At 42.6% G+C, this 13,846-nt stretch overlaps 1 protein-coding gene across 6 annotated transcripts in view; it reads right to left on the bottom strand.

Annotated features, from left to right (window-relative positions):
* The window catches only part of LOC148033054 (metal tolerance protein 1-like), a 34,998-nt gene extending 21,848 nt beyond the window's left edge, over positions 1-13,150 (bottom strand). For all 6 annotated transcript variants that reach the window (XM_087683785.1, XM_087683786.1, XM_087683784.1 and 3 more), the window contains exon 1: positions 12,975-13,150. The gene's annotated coding sequence lies outside the window, so the exon portion shown is untranslated. The remainder of the gene's footprint in view (positions 1-12,974) is intronic.
* Between the last annotated feature and the right edge of the window lie 696 nt (positions 13,151-13,846).

Raw genomic sequence — 13,846 nt, 5'->3', positions numbered from 1 at the left:
CCCATTCCATCATTTTATACTTCACTAACACCTGCCATGATGAAAGTCTTTTCCATCGAGGTTATGAATTTGAGGTCTAACATCAACATAGGCCATGGCCATGATAGAAAGGTCTTACCGATTGCTCTAGGCAATGGCAGTGTCTAGTCCTTTACACAACGGCCAAAGTGCAGAAGCAAATGAAATGATTAATAAGTAGCAGGCTCAAATGTAATGCCTTACAAGATAAGATGAGGGATGAGGACAGTGGTCAATGTGTTTATACTAGATTCAACAAATATCCCGCAAGCAAGTGATTAGAAGGTTAATCAATAGTGTTTAGAAACACTAATGTCAAGCTTCCTAAGATGGTTGAGTGAAGACTGGTTGAAAGTCGGCTTTTTGGTAAGCTCGTTGACGTGTCCCAAGTGTTGGAGCCGCTCCTAGATCTAGAACAAACTTCAAGGAATATGCTTCAATGATTAGAACCATTGTTAATTATTCCCAGAGTGAAAAAAATATATATGAAAATAGGAGAACTTAAAGCTTCCTAGCTATGGCTGCCAGGAGACCCACAGCTAGGATTTGACAAAGATCTCTTTCTATGGGTAGAGATTTGAGGAGTCCTCTTGTGGGAGGATAGCCCACTAGGGGGGCTATCAAAGCCCTATAGTGACTCAAGGGATTGCGCCCTATGCTACCCGTGCTGCAAATCAAAAGTTTATGCTATCCGAAAGTGCGCCCATTTTGCTTTTTCTACAATGTCGTGTTGCTGTGCCAGTAATGTCAGAGTCGTTTGTGCCAAGACGCTATGCCACGAGTTTGAGGACAAGATCTCTAGAAGAGAGCAAGGCAAAATATGCCCTCCTTTGCTCACATGAGCTCCTCCAATGGAGGTAGGTACTAGTTGGCTATGGAGGTTGAAAGTCCAAGATGGAAAAATGAAGCTCTTCTTGTGCACTTAGGTTGAGCTGAGGTCTAGGGAAGTTGAAGGGATCAAACATGGCTCTGATACCATGTTGGAAATTAGAGTTTGGAGCAATACAAGAAATGTGCACAAAAGGAAGAAGAGAGCTCAAGAAGTACAAGAAGATCTTGCTTATTCAATTGCTTGTGGAGTACAACCAGTACACTCTCTCACTACAATGAGAGCGACCTCTTGGTTGTTTAAATAGCCTCTGGATAGCTAGGGTACACCTAGCTACCCTTATCCACCCCTACATACAGAGGGTTCACATGCCTCTCTCTCAACAATATGTACTATTATATGCAATGCCACAAAACTACTATTTATAATATGTAATACTACACACAATGCCATAATAAGGCTACTAAAATCTGCACTAAGGTGTGTTGAGCTAAAAATGCATTAGCTTCACTTAAACAGTCCCAAAACATAATCAAGGAAGAAACCTTGTTTATTTAAAATGAAATGCATTCCTAGAGAGTGTTTGTATCCCATAAGCACAAACCCACTTAGGAGAGCCCAAACTTTCTATAAATAGGTATGCTGCCCTCCATTCAGCCTTCATCTCGTTTTTGCAGATTTCAAGTATTTCAGCTTGTTGCCCACACCCCGGATGCGGAGGACATCGTGGTCCAAGCTGGCCATTGCTTTCTACAACAGTCTTGCGCCTATTTCCAACCTACCACACACTGTTCGAAGCTAACTGCTACTGCTGGTTTTTCCTGCCTTTTTAGTCTTTCTCGCTTACAACCTGTGTTTGCTGTTTTCTCTCTACTGCAGCCAGCAATTTTAGTCTTTCGCTCTCCTCACCTGCGTTTTTAGACATTCTCTCTCCTGCACTGTTGCTTTAGTTAATAACCTTACTAATGTACTAATTGACTAACTAGCTTTCGAACTAACCAACTAGCTTTTAATTTCGTGGGAATATTACATCCTCCTTCCCTTAGAGAAATTGAGATGTCCTCATCTCGAGAAAAACCGTGGGTATTGTTGATAAAGAACATTCTCATCTATCCATGTTACATCTTCTTCACGATAATCCTTCCATTGGACAAGGTATTCTCTAAGGGTTCTACTCCTCAAATTTCTCTCCCTTACATCAATTACTCTGTCAGGTTACAGCTCAAGGACTCCTTGGCTAGGTATTACAACTTGTTGATCATCACGCATAACAATTAGGACCTCATCTCTTCCTCAGTCGAGTGGTGTTCCACCTTTTCCTCACACACTTTCGGGATCATTGCAAAATGGGTATTCCCCCTCTCTCCGGAGTGTGAATCAGTTGGAGCTATAGTTTGCCTCCATGGCATTACCTGGTGGACCTTCTAGTCATTATGTTTTGTCCCAGCCGACATTTAGACAAGGCTTACGTGTCCCAATGCCTCCATCTCCACCATCACCTTGAGTAAACATTCATGTTCCAGTGCCTCTGCATCAATCGGCACTCATTGGACACTCACCCTATTTCTGCCTACCCACCTCTTTCCCCTCATCCTCTTTATCAGACACCTCCACCACCACCACCATCTTATCCTCCATATCCATCTTACCCCACATTCCCGACACCTCATGGTTCTACCTCATCTTCTGCCAAGCATACATTCAATGACAAGACTCGTTTTAACGGGTCAAACTTTACAACTTGGTCGAACTTAATGAGATATGTCCTTGACTATGGGATCTTGTGCAAGGGTTGGAACCCCAACCCAATCCCACACTTGTTCCGTGCAAGGTCGTCCGCTCATGGAAGGCTAGAAATACCTCCACTATTATCGAGCTGATGCAAGGCTTATTGCCTGAGTTTCATTCTCAACTTCAGCATTTGGACTTAGCGTCAGAGCGATGGCACACTTAACTGACCGCTATATGGCTTGGGATAGGATCTGTCAAATATATCTTGACCATGAGCTTCAAAATTTCAAAATATTCGAACAGGATGACTTGAAAGCCAAGTTGGCTGAGTATCGATGTTTCCTTGCCGAATACTCCACTACAAGGACTCTTAAGTCCTCTAATAATCAGGTCACATTGTTTCTTAACAAGCTGCTGCTAAGTACTTCAATTTTGTGCAACAAGTGGTTTCTCTACCCAAAACATCCACATTCTATGAATTTTAGTGTCAGCTATTGCACTATGCACAACTGTTCTCAGAGGAGGCTCTTATTGCTCGTTCTCGGAAGGCGCAACAAGGAACGAGTAAACAAAATCAAAATCAAGCGAGAAAATCACAAGGAAACTCCTAGTCTCTACTCAAACTCAAGTGGCAGAATGTACCTAAGAACAATAGATATTGTCAACATTGTCAAAAGACTGGACTTTTGATGAGTATCGATCAAAGGCAAGAGTCACAACACTGAAACCCAAGTCACAGTCCCCTTCCCTAAGTCGGGCAATCCCCACGAGGGGAGACAGAGTGATGGAAAGGAGCAGTGAAAATGTCAAACTCACACTACTACCGGTCAGCCATCTCAATCGACAATGTTCTCAACTCCAGAGGGCTTGTCTAACTGGTCTGCAAAGGAACTACCGTCGATCAGTCATCTTAGTCAATAATGTTCTCAACTCCAAAGGACTTGTCTAACTGTTCTGCAGAGGCCCACATCATCTCTATAGAGACATTCAATGCGAGTCTCATCCACATCTATGAGTTGCCTCCCGACGAGGTTATCACACAAGCCCACTTATCACAGCCGAGCACATCAGCACCCGTTTGGATTGTGGACAATGGAGCTACATATCACATGACTCTTATAGAGCACATCTTCCGTACCCGAGCCTCTATAACCAAGTGGATCCGAGTAGGACAGAACTCCTCAATCAACATCCAAGCTCAAGATTGTGTCAATTTTGCCACTAACAAGGATCCGGATCTAGCTTCGCTGGACAATGTATACCATGTCCCTCAACTTGGGGTAAACTTGTTATCTATTCAGCAGCTTTGCTAGTTGGGGCGAGCAGTTTTCTTTATAGCGACCATAGTCAATGTCCTTGACTCTCAGGCTGATTTAGTGATTGCTTGCGATAAGGCACAGCCTAATGGCCTACACCACATGACCCATTTTCTTACCGAGCCGACAATCCAGATCTCCATGTTCCATAGCTTCCAAGCATTATCTTGGGAGCCTATGAACAATGAGCATCTTTGGCATTTCCATCTAGGGCCTCTTGGCTATGACTCTCTTTATGAGTTGTCTTGCCATGAGATGGTTGAGAGCCTTCCTCGCCTAAAGCTAGCTAGAGATGTCTATAGAGCATGTCAACTTGGAAAGCAACACTATATCCCATTTCCTCAATAGTCTACACGTAGAGTTGAGGCGCCTCTTAAATTGATTCACGTTGATCTTTGTGGGCCCACATCCACTGCTACCTTGAATCGCACATTGTACTTCTTTTTTATAGTGGATGACTATTCGATATACATGTGGGTATACTTCCCCAAGCATAAGTCCAATGCTTTCACATATTTCTCTGCTTGGGTGTTGTTGGTTCATAACCAGACCGGTCGTTGTGTTGATTGTATGAGGAGTGATAACAGTGTCACTTGCTTTGTGGACACTGGCATTGGCTCCTTCTCTCCAATAGAACCTGCACTGGAAGTCTACGAGTGATGATGATGTCTGAGGAGGAGGGAGCCTAAATATATAGGCATAAAATAATGTCAATAATACATCAGGTCGGCCAGCAATAAAATAATAATAATATATTGGCTGGCCATCAAATAACACCAGAAACCTAAAACATAATCACCAAAAAAATGCCTAACATAATCTAATGTGCCAAGACCACAAACACACATGCACAAACTCACCCGTGAGCTGACTAATTTGCTAAGACCCTCTCTCAAATCATGGGTGATTTGAGACAATACAATGATACAATGAGAATGGCTCATCGTAGGCTATATAACAAAGACCACCAAAATAGGATCATGGATATCGAAGTAGTATGTCTATCAACAATGCCTCGCAATAGCATACATGACTATCCTATCATTAATGCCACAGTGCATAAATGACCATGAATTCTCCACATCGGGTTAGACCACCAAATTGTCCCCTCATGTGAGATCAGAGTAGGAGCTAATCTTGCTTTCTAATCAAAAAGTAGCGCATCATAAACTTAGAAGTTAATCCTAGCTCCATGATCTCAAATCTGCCACACTTCACTCGATGAATCAAGGAAGTCTCTCTCTGAAACATGTGCACCTATATACCTATATAGATGAGGCTCACCTGCCCCACCTCACCACCCTCCTACACTCTCTTGCACCAAAGAGTCATAAGAAATGACCATATCACCTACACTAGAATGCAACATGCATCAAGGAAGTCTCTCCCTCAAACATGTGCAGCTATATACCTATATAGATGAGGCTCACTTGCCCCACCTCACCATCCTCTTACACTCTCTCTCTTGCACTAAAGAATCATAAGAAATGACCATATTACCTGCACTAGAATGTAGCGAAAGGGGAGGCAGTCAGTCCCTTCCCCCTTTTTTGAAGATGACCCCTCCAACAACTTAGCATTTGCCTTGGCTAGAGGATCTGAATACGAGTCAGAGGAGGATGAGAACGATGCATCAAAAGAGTTTGTATCCTACAGCTTCTTCTTTTCCTTCTTGTTCTTTGAGGTCACTAACTCCTTACAATCCTTGCGCAAATATTCATTTTTACCATAATGATATCATTAGGCCTTCCACTTCTTCTTCATGTCACCCCTCTCTGAAGCTACAAATGTCTCATCATGGCCACCATACCGAGATGAAAGCCTCCCTAGTAGTCTCAATGATGCCTTATTCTCAAGCAACATCAAGGACATATTTGAAAAAGTTCAGTGGTGTCGATGATGTCTCGGCTCGCAAAGCATTGGCTACTCCATAAAACTCAAAAGGGAGCTTATAGAGCTTAGTTCCCACAAGATGAGCCTCTGGAAGGGCGAATTGCATGTGCCAAAGCTAATTGTGTACCTCTATAACATGAAGTAAGAAAGACTAGATAGTATCCTTTTGCTCGAACTTCATCTACTAGAGCTGCCCATAGAGTCTAAATGCATGTATAATCGATGGAGCCTTGTACAACATTTGAAGTTTCTCCCATACTATGAAAGTTGTCCTACAAGAGGTGGCCACCGGTAGAACCTCTTTAGGGATGCATAGGAGAAGAGCAAAATACACACAAGCATCATTGGAATCCCATGTAAGCACAGATTCCTCATGGTTGATAGGGTCCCAATCTTCTGGAAGAGAAATGGGAGTCTAAGGCTGCTCAATAGCTTCAAAAATCACATACCATACTCCTTCTACAAAACCATTCTTTCATGACAACACTCCATCTGAGGTAGTCAAGGATATGAAGTTTATTATCAATAGAACAGTAGGAAGGTGCCATTTAAAGAGGATAGGATGAGAAGATAAGGGAAAGAAGAGAAGCAAAGAAAGAGTACAGACAAAACATGGGACAAATTGCACTATCACAAGTTTATGCGCAATGTGGAGAGGAGTTGAGCAAAAAATCACTGTGCAATTCGGGAAAAGCAGGTTGATTACAACCAACAAACATGGTCAAAGGGCTGAAAACACTGTGACCAGTCTACATGGGAATTAAATGCTGAAAACACAGCATCTATAAGTCGAAACATAGACTAATCACACATTAAATGCAGGCATCAGCAAATTAGGCAGTTGATGACAAAACACAGGCAACAGGGGCTAGAAAACAGGCTGTGCTTTGCAGCAGATAGGTGTCAACCCAGGCCAAAAAATTGTCGCAGCAGATTAAGATGATTAGCAACATGTAACGTGTCCACTAGAATCATCCAGGACACGTCTTAGCAGTCCATCGGAAAGGATGTCTAGAAAGCTCCGCCCGGCACTCCCATGGAATGTTACGGGATTTGCGATCTAGGTCTTCCCGCGTCTGCCACGTAGCGGAAGTATCCTGGCCGTTCCCACTTAGGATCAACCGGAATTAGGGTTATCCTGATTTGTCATTATCTAACAGCAACTAGCGTCGGACCCAAGCGTACTACTTTACGCAAAAACACCAGATCCGAAGCGGATTTACACTGCACTTGGTTCAAGGAGAATAGGAAACGAGGGGGATACAAAGCTCAACCTCTCTGCCATAAGGCATAGTCCCATTCCGTTCCCCTAAAATAGAGTAAATCGGTTAAGACATAACTCTAGGTTATTGCTTTCATTATTCATTTTCTTTGACGATCATTCAGCTGTTCTTCGAGATTTTGAGAAAAGTTCCCGGCTAACCGGGACCACCCAACCGTAGGACGGACCTATGGCCTATCCTCTGCACTTTCCTCAGTTTGTTTTAGTTATGTAATTATCTAACACATTAATTTGACATGTAACAATCAGCTTCTTTAATTAATCCGTTAAGCACTGGTTCCTTTATGTAATCTTATCACGTGACATAGAAAAACAATATCAAACAAATTCTTTATTAACATTTCATCATTTTATCTTTGAAATACAAGGAGTTCCACCCGTAGGCTTGTCCATAACCCGCCCGAAGGCTATCCAGTAATCCACAGGGAACACTATTCCAAGCTTCCACCCGTAAACTAGTATGCGAGCCTCGAGATCCAATCCCGAGTCACGTTAGCCTCTTGTGCAGGACCCGGAAGGCGAGGGATTTACGGCCAAAGCCCCCTTTAGCACCCAAGCGTCATCCTGCACCAAGTAGAGCTCAACGGAGAGACCTCTCGCGGCAGGTTCGGTCCACGTTCCCGGCGCGGTCAAAAACCCCCTTGGTTAGGGTCAGGCACGCAGTCGGGGGTAACTGAAGCTGCCTCTCCCTTCAGGCCTTAAACCTGAAGCATTAGATATATTTTTATCCCTTTAGTTCCTTGAGTAAACAATGCAAACAGTGCTTTCTAAACTGTTACAGGCACAATCATTTCAGTGGTCGTTTATTTGGCCAACAGCTAAGGAGTGAATCCTTCTTTCCGAATGCATCCAGCACTCGATCTGGGATCAATTGCGACTTGGCAAGATCCCCAAGGGTTTGTTTGTTAACCCTTATATCCTTGGGTTAGGGCCGTACCCTATTAACCCAGCTTAACCAATACCTTAAGTTCTATTAGCAGTAAATATGTTATTCCAATTTACTGATTGGTCTTTTACTTCCAAGCAATTATCTAATCCACTTATCTTGGTCACTTTTCCCAAGAAAGGGCCTATATCAGGATGACCACTCATTCTCTTGCAAGATAAACTTGCGCAAGAATCTTCCAATCTCATTTCGAGGAATTGGCCATTCCCTTGTGATCAACCCACAAGGTCATGCAACTCTGCAACTTGTTGCACGTGTCACATCTAATCCATGGGACTATTTTACCTATCGAATGTCGTCTTCTAATCACGAAATCATGAATAATAGGAAATAGGGTTAGGGTGTCTTCATATCTAATCCATTCCTGATTGCACTAGGCCGACCTTGTCGGTCCTAGGGTTCCAATTCAAACCGAGTTTCATCTTTTTAGCAAGCGATCATTAGGGTAACAAACCCTAGATCGTTTCTCACAAGTATGTCCTATTGTCGTTACATTCCGTGAATGTGGGCAGGTCTTTAGGGTATGAGAGTTTCAGCTTGGCAATAAGAGCAACTAGGTTACGTCCTCAACGTGCTAAATCCCAGTTAGCACTTGGGGTATGTTGCTTTGATTTAACCATTCCTAAGCGAGTCCCTCGCGGTTTAGGTGTCTAGGGTAAACCAATTTACTTGTCTATTCTTGAAGATATTTACGATACCATTCTCGTAATCACATGATTCATTGCCAACGTATGATTAGATTTACCAACCCTAACTTTCCTGGTTAAGATCAAAGCGTAGGTTAAGTTACGGTATAATTTTCATTGACCCTTCTAGAACATGCATTTCATGATTTATGCTGCTAGGCTTTTGGGGTTTATGTTAAAATGGACCATACAGCCTTTTTCTAATTTTATTTCTGAATGAATTATTTGTAGGCTAAATGAGCATTACACCAACTTTCGTAACTACTTACATAATTGATTGAGATTTATGCCCAAAAAAACTAGAGTTAACTTATTCCAATTTACAATCCATGCCACACGCAAATTTCTAGAATCATTTCTAGGCTCTTCTATTTTTTTTCGCGATTAATGACTTTCCTTAATAAATCATTCAATGAAGATTTGTCTAAAAATGCAACATGGGATTAATCTTTCCATGCCTAATCAAAGGTGCACTTTAATAATTTTTTTGACCTTATAAGGATAGGCAATAGGTATTCTAGGCCGTCACTTTGATATGCACGCAAGGGAAACTACTAATAAGGTCGTGAGATGCATAGATAATTTACGTTATTTTGTTCATCATGTTGGAAATACCAATGACTACTTCATGTCATGAGCTAATTATTCAAATAGTCAATCTATTTCCAATTGCACTTAACTAGGCTAGGTGAATTTGACATGCGTGGGTGCTTCCTAGTCCATGAATTTATCGTGCATAATGCCTTACTTTTGCGATGAATCAAAAATAGTAAAAACCTGGACTTGTGGGCTCAGGGAGATATCCATGTGAATGTTAGGAGAAGAACCTCTCGCAGTTGCACCTTGTGACTTTTTAGGGGCCATCGCGAATTCGACCTTCTTGCCTTCGCCGCAGACTTATGATCTTGGCCCGTCTCCCTCGCACGCGCAATTCCTTTTGAGATTCGGCTTCCTTGACCGATGCCTCGTCTTGTGGAATTGGCTTTGGAAGACCTTATAGGCTTCCTTCTTGAAGCTTATGAGAGAAAGAACTTTGGGCTTTCGGAGGGTTCAAAAGGGAAGGGCCTTTTAATTTGGTTAGAAAAACTTAGGGGAGATTCAATAGAACCAATGAGAAGAGGGTTTAAAACTTGCTAATATGGTTTGAGTGGGAATACCATGGGAGCCTTTAAAGAACTTATGTGGGTGAAATCCACGGAAGGGTTTAAAAATGGCTTTGTGGAATGCAAGGGGAGGATTTAAAAGGAAATGGGGGTTAAATAGCCTTGTGGAAATACTATGAAAAGGGCTTCTTTTTTTTTTTTTTAAACCCGAGCTAAGTGACTTTTTTGGGAAACCAAGACCGAAAGGGTTTAATTCCCAAGGATGCAAGGGGGAGAAAAGCCTAATTCCCGGGGTATAAGAGACCGCTTGAGAAGGGCAATCGGAAGGGTTTTTAAGAGCCCGTAAATAAATATGAACTTGAGTAGGGATTCCCCACGGGAAGGTTCTTTAAAACCTAGCCTAAGGTGGGTTTTGGAGGGCAAGGGAGCTTAAATTCTAGGGGATAAAATATGGACTTGTGTGGAAAGGATTTCAATGAAAAGGCTAAATTCTCGAGGGGAAAAAGCAAGGGAAAAGCTTAATTTCCCAGGGTAAAAATCCCCTTGTGTAAGAACGCAAGGGAAAGGGCCTTAAGGAGGCCCCCCCCCCCCCCTTAGAAGCTTCCCAAGAAGCTTCTTGGAAGCTTCTGTGGGTAACAGCTATCCACGTGGACGAAGAGGGAGCCATCGAATTGGCTGTTGGCGGAATCCTCGGCTTCAGGCGCGGCAGCAAATGGAGACCCTCGCAGTGTACTCAACTTCAGGCGGCGGCGGGGCTGGCGTACTTCTCACCTCCCTCCTCACGTAAAGACTTCCTCCGCTATTCCTCCTCTCTGACAACCTTCGATTACCCAGCTCCCCTCCCTCACAACCAGCAGCATTTACGCTCCTCCACGACTCCCCCCTTCAACCTCACAACGGTAGCTTTATTGTTTTCCTCCCTTGGTTTGGCGACTGCAACGTCCCCTCCTCCTTTTCCACTATCAAATTGGCGGCGGGGGTTGAAGCAGAATTTCTTCTCTCGGTCACACGGCCTGGCGGCGTCGATCCTCCTCCCTCCACAATGGTCTATGGCAGCATCACGACACTATTTGCTTCTCCACCACTCCTCCCTTCTCACCCCTTAGAGGGGATATTTATAGGAAGGGGGTAAGGCCTCCCCTTCCCCCCACGTGGTGCCTGCATGTAGTCCCTCCCCTCCACCTCTACACTCTCCCATTTTAGCACCATCCTCTTCCCTCAGCCACACTTCGGTTGGAGGGAAGAGAATTTTTTTTTTTTTTAAATTGCATTAACTCCAATATTATCCTCTTGACCTCCTCCCAAGAGGAGGTTCTCATGCAAATATACGGTTTCATTAGACCATAGTCTCGATTCTGCCAATCGAGATCATGACACATCGTGTTAAAGTTCGCACCGTTTGTGACCAAAATGCCGGTATTATCATTTGCCCAGGATTTCATACGGCCTCGTAATATTTTCAGCAGAAATATTACACAACAGCAGTTAGCAAACCTGCAACAACAGAAAATAGCACTCCAAGACCTAACACAAACATCTAATACCATGTCAAAAGTGGGTGCAACAATGGAACTGTAGAAGACTACTATAATAGAACGCACAACACGAGAAAAGGGAAAGCAGAAGAAAACAAAAGAACACTACAAAGGGAAAGCACAAGAAAACAAAAGAACACTACAAGTGGTGAGAACTCGGAGATATGCTCAGGAAATGGTATCCATAGAGCAAACACGAGACAATCACATACAACAGTGGGTTATTAGCTGTGTGGACACTAGCACAAGCTCCCTCTCTCCAACAAAACCTACACTAGAAGTCTACAAGTGAATGATGATGTTTGATGAGGAGGGAGCTTGAATATATATGTATAAAATAATACCAATAATGCATCGAGTCAGCCAGCATTAAAATAATAATAAAACGCTGATCAGCCACCATAAATTATTGCTTGAATCCTAAATAATAATAACCAAAAAAATGCCTAATATAATCTAATGTGCCCAACCCACAAAGACACATGCACAAACTCACTCATGAGCTGACTAATTTGCTAACAAGATCCAATCCCACATATGTCAAAGAGAGCCAATAATCTAACCAAGCTAATCACCTAAAGTGTAAAATATTTTCATGTGTGAGTTGTTGTAAATGTCCAACAATTGAGGATACTTGTTCTAAATCATTTTTGTGCAAGGGTGGGTCATGAAAATCCAGAGACGATGGGTGTGTTGATACAACTATTCCATCTTAGCCCCAATCCTTGTTGCAAAGGTTTGATGATAAGGTGAACTATTGATACTACTATTTCATCTTCGTATCCTCTCGCTCACGCCTCTCTTCCAACCCTTGTACCACCCTTGTGGGTTTGTATCCTACAACTAGCTCTTAAATTGGTTGCCACATTGGTAGATGGAAACAGTCTCGTCCTCGTAGCACAACCACATACTCAAACATCTCAATTGACATATCTTTTCACTGATTACCTTCTTGTGAAAACCAGGGTGGCTGATAATGGAAACATGTAGCACATTAAGGTAATCGGCAAGTTGAAGAAGGTGATAGCCAGTCAATCTAGTCTATCACATAGGATGGAGGTAGACAAGTCTGCAATGAGTTGAGGGAGGTCACCCACACAGTTTGGTTAATTATCATGTTGTCCCCTATGCAGTCACGCTCAAGCGGCAACAAACTATTTTACTGTGTAGATTGCAGGTCCTGCACACTGTGTGTACAGATGGCGGGGAATTGACTGTGCTATGGGCGTAACTGTAGTGTGGGTACTGACACACCAATGTTCAGGCGATGCTACACTGATGCATTGACAGTAGAGGGCGACGTTGGACACTAGGGCGAGCGCACTTGACACTTGGGTGATCACCACGCTGGATACTGAGAAGGAAATCGGGGCGAGCACCATGCTGGACAGTACAAGCTAGGTCAAAAAGTCGTTGTGTTGACACACGGATACATGTACTGCACGCTGGGGTGCAACACCAAACACTGAGCATTGACGCTGGGGGAGGCGATGCTGGATGCTGGGGTGAGCAAGCTGGGTCTCTCCCTCTCTCTCTCTCTCTCTCTCTCTCTCTCTCTCTCTCTCTCTCTCTCTCTCTCTCTCTAACCAACCAACGATTGATGGGAGGCAAGGAGGAGGAGGACGGTTGGATTACCTGGAACGAAGAGCTCCAATCAAAGAGCTCTCCTCAACCAACGAGACAGCTTCTTCAAAGAGCTCTCCTCAGCCAACGAGACAGCTTCTTCTGGAGGACCAGCTCGTCCTCAACGAATTGCAACGACAACGAGCAGGCAGGCAAAGCGATGCGATGAAGGCGAAGATGAAGCCAAAGCTCCAATATATTAAGTGTTCATGATACAAAACCGAAAGAATTTTTATAAGAAAAACCAAATAAGAGAATTAATAAATATTTCAATGAGGTTTGTATCCAAAAAAAACCATTTAATGCCAACGGAATTGGTTTGAGTGTGTGGGTGTGTAGATGGGTGAGTAAATTCAAACCTTGGGTATAACCTTTCAAGCCTTTTCTCAAAAAAAAAAAAGATACTAAAGTTTAAAAATATTCTTACTTAAGTTATTATTAAAACTAAAAAATATATTCTAAAGCCCAAAAATCACTATAAAGTAAAGATGAAAAAAAAACTCACATGTGAAAAAACCACAAAAAAATTTGTTATCAAAAAGCAATGATAAAGCTACATGAACAAGTAGCCATTTTTATTATTATTAACATTCTTCCCTAAAAGTAGATTGCTTAATTCCAATAAACTAGGGATAATTTTTCAAAGAAGAAACTAGGGATAATTTTCCTAAAAGTAGATCGCTTAATTCCAATAAACTAGGGTCATACTTTGGTCACATCAAGTATTCGATTAGATTCTAGAAAACTTAGTCCCATTTGGAATTAGCATGAACCTGAGCATCTCAAAGAGTTATAGACTTTCTTAGGGCTATTTAGCTTTTATTTGAACCATGTTAAGGAGTACCGTAAAGGTAATAGTCTTTATGATAGATCAACTACATGGA

The sequence above is a fragment of the Lygodium microphyllum genome, chromosome 8, assembly GCF_053477565.2.
Source record: "Lygodium microphyllum isolate KBCC chromosome 8, Lygodium_microphyllum_v1.1.10, whole genome shotgun sequence".
Classification (NCBI taxonomy): Eukaryota; Viridiplantae; Streptophyta; class Polypodiopsida; order Schizaeales; family Lygodiaceae; genus Lygodium; species Lygodium microphyllum.
This window is presented reverse-complemented; position numbering and strand designations above follow the sequence as displayed.